This window comes from Limulus polyphemus, unplaced genomic scaffold, assembly GCF_000517525.1.
Source record: "Limulus polyphemus unplaced genomic scaffold, Limulus_polyphemus-2.1.2 Scaffold191, whole genome shotgun sequence".
Classification (NCBI taxonomy): domain Eukaryota; kingdom Metazoa; phylum Arthropoda; class Merostomata; order Xiphosura; family Limulidae; genus Limulus; species Limulus polyphemus.
In genome coordinates this window covers 485604-495194 of record NW_013665801.1, presented here as the reverse complement: position 1 = coordinate 495194, position 9591 = coordinate 485604, and the positions used below count along the sequence as shown (strand labels likewise).

The window sequence follows — 9591 nt, the reverse complement described above, 5'->3', positions numbered from 1 at the left end:
AATAAACTGGTTTACAGGTAAGCCCAAGATGACTACACTACAGTGACTGTTATCATTAGCTGATCCACTGTAATAAACTGGTTTACAGGTAAGCCCAAGATGACTACACTACAGTGACTGTTATCATTAGCTGATCCACTGTAATAAACTGGTTAACAGGTAAGCCCAAGATGACTATACTACAGTGACTGTTATCATTAGCTGATACACTGTAATAAACTGGTTAACAGGTAAGCCCAAGATGACTATACTACAGTGACTCTTATCATTAGCTGATCCGCTTACACAACATATAGGCATATCATATCAAAATACTACTTATGTGTAAAACTTTCTCGCTTCACATAATCCTAGCAGATAGATAAGTTTGTTTGTTTTAGAGCAAACCTACACTGGCCTATTTGTTGTGTACACCTCGGGGAATTGAACCCATGATGTTAACGTTATAAGTCCTTAAACTTACAGTTGTCTCACTGAGGTCAATAGGTAAGAACACGCCTTTATATTTTTTAATTCTGGCGCGAAACTTGAATTAAAAAATTGTTAGAATATCAAAGATACATCTGAATCCCTATGGTGAAGGTCTCGTCACAGTTATGAAGACTATGGGTTACTTGCAAGTTAACACTATTTGACTGATATGAATTGAAAATGCAAAAATAACGCCTTTTTTATTATTACGATGGATTAAAGTTATATCGCCCCTACAGCTGAAAGGGTGAGCCTGATTGGTAGGACGGGGATTCGAACCCGCGACCCTCTGATTGCGAGTCGAGCGCCTTATCTACCTGGCCATGCCGGGACTTATGTGTGTGTGTATATATATATATATATTAGTACCTAAGTATCATTTTTAATTTTACAAATATTGTTTGTTTGTTTTGTACCTCTACATTACTGATGATTGAATAATGACGATTCCGAAACGTTTAATAAATGCTTCCTGTTATTACGTTCGTGTTTTGTTTTATCATTGAGCTTCCAGTAACAAAGTTTACTTTACGCGTCAGTCCTCATTCATTTAATGCCCAATATCCTGCAACTTTTGTTAGAAAATAATATTTTGGTGATTTAATCAACGCTGTTATTGCAAAAATTTTCAATCATGTTTGTACTGTGTTATTTTCCGTGATTGTGATGTGTTTTATAAATGATTTAATCATTGCAGTTATTGTAAAAATTTTCAACCCCGTCTGTACTGTGTTATTTTCAGTGATTGTGATGTGTTTATAAGTGATTTAATCATTGCTGTTATTGTAAAAATTTTCAACCATGTCTGTACTGTGTTATTTTCAGTGATTGTGGTGTGTTTCCTAAGTGATTTAATCATTGCTGTTATTGTAAAAAGTTTCAACCATGTCTGTACTGTGTTATTTTCAGTGATTGTGGTGTGTTTCCTAAGTGATTTAATCATTGCTGTTATTGCAAATATTTTCATCCATGTCTGTACTGTGTTATTTTCAGTGATTGTGATGTGTTTCCTAAGTGATTTAATCATTGCTGTTATTGTAAAAAGTTTCAACCATGTCTGTACTGTGTTATTTTCAGTGATTGTGATGTGTTTCCTAAGTGATTTAATCATTGCTGTTATTGTAAAAAGTTTCAACCATGTCTGTACTGTGTTATTTTCAGTGATTGTGATGTGTTTCCTAAGTGATTTAATCATTGCTGTTATTGTAAAAAGTTTCAACCATGTCTGTACTGTGCACAGTACTGGGAGAAGCACACATCACAATCACTGAAAATACGAGAAATTCTCTTGGCAGCAGAAGAACTAAACATGATCGATAATGGAGAGTACGTGTTTTTCAGTACAGAACTCTTCACCAGGTAATGCTTGCGTTTATTTTACAACCTTTTAGTATGCCCATGCTTTGTAAACAAAAGTTTGATTTATTCATACCAAGTCGTTGATCTTTATGTAGATTTTCATTGAAAAATGCTTTGCTTTCAGACGAAGATACACATTTAGGTAAACAATGCATTATATTAGTTCCAAGGAGCTGATTCTCTTGTAAATGTAACGTATTCTCCAGTGTTCTAATATAACTCGTTGAGATATGTTTTGTATTTCTTTGTTCTCGTTCTTTATTACTGCTATCATTGGTGTAAGTACTAATGGACTCGGATGGAACGTTTGTACGAATATGAACATCATGTATTTCATGCCGTATATCGAATGTTTCTATAGGACTGGTAGAACATTTTTTCATATACACTATCAAGTTTCATGAACGTTGTCTGTGGTTGTTTAGTATTTCAAAAGATATAGAGCATAGTATACAGAACTGTACACCTCTGTTTAAATATCAATATAGAAGAAGTATAATAAATCATGAAGTTAGAGATGCGGCAAATTATTAATTTCAGTATCTTAGTTATTAAACTTAATACACAATTTGTTTTTAACTATTTAACTGAGCAGTTCTTAAAGGTGTTTGTTCAGAAATGTATCTGAAAATCAAAATCAACTCAAGCTGCACACTTGTCAGTTTATAAGACCTTTCTCAAACTAAATTGATGAAAAGTGGCTTCTAAGAAAAGTTTTTCTATTTGTTCCTAATAGGCTAATGGTAAGCTTACGGACTTACACCACTAAAATCCAAGGTTCAATTCCTCGTGATGAACAAAGTGAAGATAGCCTTCCGTGTAGCTTTGCATTAAAACAAGTAAACAAACGTGTTTCTTTATCTCTTTCCATATTCAACAAATATTTCATCATCAAACAATCTAGCATAAATCATTAGTAAAGCTTTCTGAACTATCAACTAACAAAGTGCAGATAGCCCATTGAGCAGCTTTACACTATGAATAACACAAGTGTTATTAAAAACTCTGTTTTTTTTCTTTGAATTACTTAATTTAGTAGAGTAGCAATCACACCAAAAATTATACTGCTCCAAAAACAACTTCAACAGATTTTGGTTTGACCTAGTACAGGTTTTTGATAAAATGTCATATTTCTGGAAATAACCTAAAAAAGTATGAAAACTGTAGAACAGATTGAATTTCAAATAAAAAAACATAAGTCTAATTTCAAGGAAGATATTAAATCAAATACGTTTACATAAAACACGTCTTTACTGACAACTTTTGTTATCGAGTGACAGATATATCGCTTTGTTCGAGGTCCTTAATTTAGCAGACTTCACTTAGAAAATAATCTCCCACATTCACATAAAAACACACGTCATTCAGCAACCTATATAATATATTTTCTTGAAATAATACAGACGCTACAATGATTTGAATGAAAATCAAATTCTCAGTTTGTTTATAGGCTTAACGTGGCCTAGTGGTTAGCATGCCGGACTTGAATCTGAGGGTCCGTGATTCGTTGAAGGAGATACATTCAATTATACATGTGTTTGATTAGAGTAGCCACAGAGTTGGCAGCGAGTGCTGGTGTCAAAATTATGGACGGTTAGCGCAGTTAGCTCTTGTGTATCTTTACGCTAATTTCCGGATCAAACAAACAGGTGCTTGTTTATTACATGCCGACAATATATTGGAAAGAGCTACCATATACACTCAAAAGCTTTCTGTCCTAGTATTTGTTCAGTAATTTAACTCCAGACGGACAAAATATTCAGTTCTAGAGACCACTAATTAAAGATAACCAGGTATTATTAGCTTTTGTTATTTTTTACACTGGATTTATGAAATGTAGCAAATGTCGCATATAAAAAGGTAAAGACACATTTCTAACATAATGGAACGTAAATGAAATGCCTGCAATGAACATGCTTCACTGGTTACCATTGTTCTTCCAAAAGGGTTTTGGTTTATCAATAATTAACATAGGAAAAATACTAACGTTAAGTAACAAGGATAATGGTACGCTATTCGGTTTTGAAGGACAATCTGCATCTTAAAATTACCTAAAAATAATATTTTGTTTGAAAATAACATGTTTTCGATTAAATACTATAAGAAGATATAATTAGTAACATACTTGTTCTGTAATATGTTAAAGTGAAATAATAAAGACGCAACATCGGTTTAAGAGAAAGTAAAATTAATTCCTTCTTATTAGAAGATTAGTTTTCGGTTAAAAGTCTCTATTGTTCACTATGAACCAAACGGACTACTGTTGATGGTTAAAAGTGATCATTGTTTGCTACGAACTAAACGAACTACTGTTGATGTTAGAAATAGACAGTGTTTGCTACGAACCAAACGGACTACTGTTGATGGTTAAAAGTGATCATTGTTTGCTACGAACTAAACGAACTACTGTTGATGTTAGAAATGATCATTGTTTGCTACGAACTAAACGAACTACTGTTGATGTTAGAAATGATCATTGTTTGCTACGAGCCAAACGGACTACTGTTGATGGTTAAAAGTGATCACTGTTTGCTACGAACCAAACGGACTACTATTGATGGTTAAAAGTGACCATTGTTTGCTACGAACCAAACGAACTACTATAGATGGTTAAAAGTGATCATTGTTTGCTACGAACCAAACGAACTACTATTGATGGTTAAAAGTGATCATTGTTTGCTACGAACCAAACGAACTACTATTGATGGTTAAAAGTGATCATTGTTTGCTTCAAACCAAACGGACTACTGTTGATGGTTCAAAAGGAGTAATATACTGACTTAAAGTAAAACCAATATGAAAACTAAATACTGCCGATCTTATTCTTTTACATTACATAAAATTAACTTTTTTTTTAAACAAATCAGTTTTTAGTCTTTGTCCTAGATAGTTAGGTGTTTTATAGAATTTCTAATCACGTGAAAAATCCACAGAACAACTAACTGTTCATTGATAGGTCATCAATATACAAGATGTTAAGTCACATTACATTTTGACTTTAACTTTGTGCACTTGACAACGATCATACTAGTGATTGAAACGTCATGCAAATAAACAGAACAGTTAGAAAAAAACATCTACTGAAAAGATCCGATTTCTCCAAATGTCTACCAATAGTAGGAAAATCCAAAAATTAAATAATCCGTGATGTTGGTGTTGTTTTAATGTTCGCGCAAACCCATAACTGTCCTAAATGTTGGACTGATAAAATAGAGGAAAAGCAGCATTGCATCTGGCCAAGTGCATCCAGTGATGCTTCATTTGTACCTGGATGGGGACAGCTACTTCCAAGACGACAATAATTCCACCAACCGTGCCCAAATTGTTCGTGAATGGCTTGAAGGAATATGGCAGAAATATAAGTCATTTACCATGGACACAACAATCCAGGGATCTCAATCCAATTAAATATCTGTGGGATGAACCTGAACGACACATTCGCCATCACCATCCTCAACCTACCTCGTTCCAGGTATTACGTAAAATATTTATAAATGAATGAGGAAAAACACTTAAGACGACTTCCAGCTCTTTGTGGATACTATGCCACGTTGTATAATGGCTCTTATTCGGGCAAAACATGGCCAAACCCGTTATTAGGTATGGTTTCTAATAAAGTGGCCAGACCATGTATATTTCATAGCTTACACTGTATTAAGACAAACTCTAACCCTGTGTTATAGCACAGACATTTAAGTTTGATTTCCGCTACTTCAATGTTGCCCTTTCTTTGCTTACTCTATTAAAAGTGTAATATTTTCTGCCATGCTTCTTTCTCCATATCAATATGTATGTGTATATATATATATATATAGTCTATTTTAAATGTTATCGAAATATTATATTACTAGTAGTGACGTATACAAACAGCCCTAACATACATAATGTCATTTTCAAATCATATTCGAGATAAATTTAATGTTTTAATTTGTGAAACAGACTGGACATAAAAAAATCCCTGGCAAATCACATTTAATTTTATTTCATTCTCAAAATATATGATATCCATAACTCATGCTATCATAAAGTATTAAGGTCATAAAATGTTTAAATTAACTTCTGAGGTCTTTTAACATAGTTTCGGTGGAAGTGCTTAGCAATTTATCTTTGGAAATGAGGAACAAAACACACAAATATTTATGTTATTGATCAGTAATGAACAAGTAAAACATATTTAGAAAACTGACTCTCGTGAATTATTATCATTCAAGTCATGTTGGATTAATAAAAAAAAATCAGTATTTCGAATTCCTTTTAGGATATCTCCCTGTATAGCAAAAAAACAAGGAATGTTTATAACAAGGTTACGTTTTTATTAGTAATATGATGATAAATATTTTCATACTCGGTTAAATTCTCCCGCTACTCTAAACTACGAGATAATATTTTGAGTTATGTAGCATACTGTTAGCCACTCAAGACAGATGGATCCAGTAAGCTTTGTGACATTTTTTTTCCCTATCTTTGGACATATTTTGAAAGTTTTCTTCATGTTATCCGTATAATTTTCGAGAAATATTTCTAACTTTTCCACCAAAATCTCCCACAGAACAGATAATTTAATATCTTACACAGCTGTTGCACCTGAAAGTGTTTAGGTCTCGCAGATAAAACACCGAAACTGTATTTTTATCAATTCTTACAGTGTCTGTGTGGAGGGAGAATCGTGTGTTTAAGTATGATTTAATACGAGAACACCCATTCTTTATCTCGTTATAGTAAAGACAAAAAATTCTTTAAAATTCTTCATTTAATCTCTGATCATGATAATAAGATACAGTAGTTATTAAACTTTTAATATGCAGTCGTAACGGAAATTGACTTTTTGCCACCAGCTCACTGAAAGAAGAAGAGGAAAATGTCTTACGTCATAATGACCTTTTTCAGTGTAATATATATTTGAAAAAATACAAAACTTCTATTAAAACCAGGGAAAATAATGGGCACGAATGACATTAGTGCAGTTTAAAGGATTACTTGGGGTTTCAAACTATTCAACTTGGGAAGTAACGAATTGCTTTGGGTTAACGGCTTAGAAAGTACAATGGATTGATAGAGCTAACAACTCGCCTATCTATAGGTGCATCTTTAAAAATATACTGTGTAGCTTTAAACAATACACAACCCATAAACGTGTAAATATAGCTTTAAACAATACACAACCCATGAACGTGTAAATATAGCTTTAAACAATACACAACTCATGAACGTGTAAATATAGCTTTAAACAATACACAACCCATAAACGTGTAAATATAGCTTTAAACAATACACAACCCATGAACGTGTAAATATAGCTTTAAACAATATACAATCCATGAACGTGTAAATATAGCTTTAAACAATACACAACCCATGAACGTATAAATATAGCTTTAAACAATACACAACCCATAAACGTGCAAATATAGCTTTAAACAATACACAACCCATGAACGTGTAAATATAGCTTTAAACAATACACAACCCATGAACGTATAAATATAGCTTTAAACAATATACAACCCATGAACGTGTAAATATAGCTTTAAACAATACACAACCCATGAACTTGTAAATATAGCTTTAAACAATACACAACCCATGAACGTGTAAATATAGCTTTAAACAATACACAACCCATGAACGTGTGAATATAGCTTTAAACAATACACAACCCATGAACGTGTAAATATTGGCTGAAGTTTAATATTTCGGAACATGTTAAGTAAAGATTGTATAAACCACATGAAACCGGAGTTAGAAAGTACCAGTCCCACATGTCTTTCAAAGGTACTGTAAAAATGTAATTATCTTTAACTTTATACCAACAAATCATATTGCATTAAAGACAAATAAAAGACACGAAAACATCAGACTGTACGACTTGTTTATTAAGTTATTGCTATTAATCACAAAATGTCTAGTTACTTATTCCAAGTGATGTTCTGAAAAACTAATAAAACAACAACTTCCAAATTAATTGAGATTGGCCCACAACAGACGTTGCATATTTTTCTTGAAATTATAAAAAAAACTTTAGTAACACTAAGAGTTCATTTAAACTGTTCTAGCTTCAAATGACGTCGTTGTTGTTTTGTTATGCCCACCTAAACTTTCATTATTTACGTAAACATTTAGTTATACAGGTAATATTAATGGCATGTCTTTTACTGTAATTGATATGTCTTTTACTGTTACCTTTTCTTGTCGCTTTTTTCATCATACTTAGATTTTACCCCAATGTGATTGTTTTTGTTTGTTTCTGTTACTGAAAGACTTCAAATATGTCATTACTATCGTAACGCCACCTATCAGATAAATATAGATATAATCAAAAACACCTTATATTTGAAAAAAAGGTGCGTCTAAAAAAAGATTGAGCGTGCGACTTAAAGGAATGAAATCAGAATTGGTGGCCAATCTGGTAGCTATACTTATAGCATTGGTAAGAATTTTACAGCAAATATTCATTTATTAGTTAGCCAACCCGTATTTTTTGTTTAACTTGGGGCATGGTGATGGATAAAACAAAATAAGGGGCATAGCTATCAAATAAAATGTCCGTACTTTTAGTGCAAAGAAAGAAACAAAATATGAAAAATTTAATTAAAATTGGCGTTTTTATATCTTAATGAATTGCCATGAAATTTAGTATTTGAAGTAGGGGTCTAGTGGAGCACATCCACTGAAAATATGTGATAGTTTGGAGTACCACAGTCCGATCTACAGAAGGTGGAAAATCGCTAAACTATCACTCCTGTTAATAACACATAGTGTGTCCTGCAAGTTGTTTGGGCCGAACCACACACTACCGTTTTAAGTAAGGGCTTTTTATACAGATAACACTTGGAAATATCTTATTTTTCACGTACTTCAGCCCATTAGCTAGAGGATATGAAAATAATAAATCCCTTACTTTTTAATACCCATGGTAGTGAACAACACTTGAGGGATATTTGATTTCGACTTACAGAATAATTAGTTGTTGTTGTTTGTTCAGTATGGGGTGTTTAAGTAAAAACTAAACACAAATGTTAAACGTGCATTAAAGAGCTTAATCCTGCATGTACCATTTTTAATTAAGGAAAAATCATTCAAAAATAAGACGATTCACAAAGATATTTGAAAACTAGATATAATTATATGTCAAACGAAATATCTATCTCAATCCTACCTAATATGCACTGTTTTAGCATAAATATCTTACATTTAAAAAGGATATCATTTTGATGTCGCGTTTTATTTATCGCTGAAAGCTGCTTCGAAATGTTGACTGGGGAAAATGCTTGATATTTTAATGTCCCATGGTGTTCATTTTTCAGCCTTAAATCTTGAATAAACTAAGTGAACGTTTTAATTTTCAGTCAGACGTTTATCCATAAGAAGGTAACGTAATCCATTTCTTAAATGATTTAGATATATTTCTTAAAATAAATAATATGCCACAGCTTTTGGTGTCACATAAGTTCCATTATGTGTCTTTTATGTGTTTTATCTGCCTACGAATTAAAGTATATTTCCTCCAATAGGACAGTCTAAATTATACACTTAGTCTCGTTTTTTAAACGTTATGATGGATCTACTTAGTATGTCAGATTTATGAGACGTTGTTAAGTGTCCTATATGGGTCTTATTTTACGAATAACGTAATTCTCTCTAGAACATATTGTGATTGCATACAAGAAATGCGATGGACTTAATCTGATAGATAAAAATAAAATATACAAATGCTCTAAAAGTTTACTCTCTGTATTCAAACAAATAATGCATGAATTGAAG

General features: G+C 32.4%; 1 pseudogene; it reads left to right on the top strand.

Moving 5' to 3' along the window:
* Nucleotides 1-9591, top strand: part of LOC106478225 — a 109945-nt pseudogene that overhangs the window by 28379 nt on the left and 71975 nt on the right.